Source organism: Bison bison, unplaced genomic scaffold (genome assembly GCF_000754665.1).
Source record: "Bison bison bison isolate TAMUID 2011002044 unplaced genomic scaffold, Bison_UMD1.0 scf7180017864234, whole genome shotgun sequence".
Classification (NCBI taxonomy): Eukaryota; Metazoa; Chordata; class Mammalia; order Artiodactyla; family Bovidae; genus Bison; species Bison bison.
Window position 1 is genome coordinate 168580 of NW_011494806.1, and position 523 is coordinate 169102.

Consider the following 523-nt stretch of genomic DNA (forward strand, 5'->3'; position numbering starts at 1 on the left):
TGGCAGATGTTCAAGCTGGTTTTAGAAAAGGCAGAGGAACCAGAGATCAAATTGCCAACATCCACTGGATCATGGAAAAAGCAAGAGTTCCAGAAAAATATCTATTTCTGCTTTATTGACTATGCCAAAGCCTTTGACTGTGTGGATCACAATGAACTGTGGAAAATTCTGAAAGAGATTGGAATACCAGACCACTTGACCTGCCTCTTGAGAAACCTATATACAGGTCAGGAAGCAACAGTCAGAACTGGACATGGATCAATAGACTGGTTCCAAATAGGAAAAGGAGTATGTCAAGGCTGTATATTGTCACCCTGCTTATTTAACTTCTATGCAGAGTACATCATGAGAAACGCTGGACTGGAGGAAGCACAAGCTGGAATCAAGATTGCTGGGAGAAATGTCAATAACCTCAGATATGCAGATGACACCACCCTTAGGGCAGAAAGTGAAGAGGAACTAAAAAGCCTTTTGATGAAAGTGAAAGAGGAGAGTAAAAAAGTTGGCTTAAAGCTCAACATTC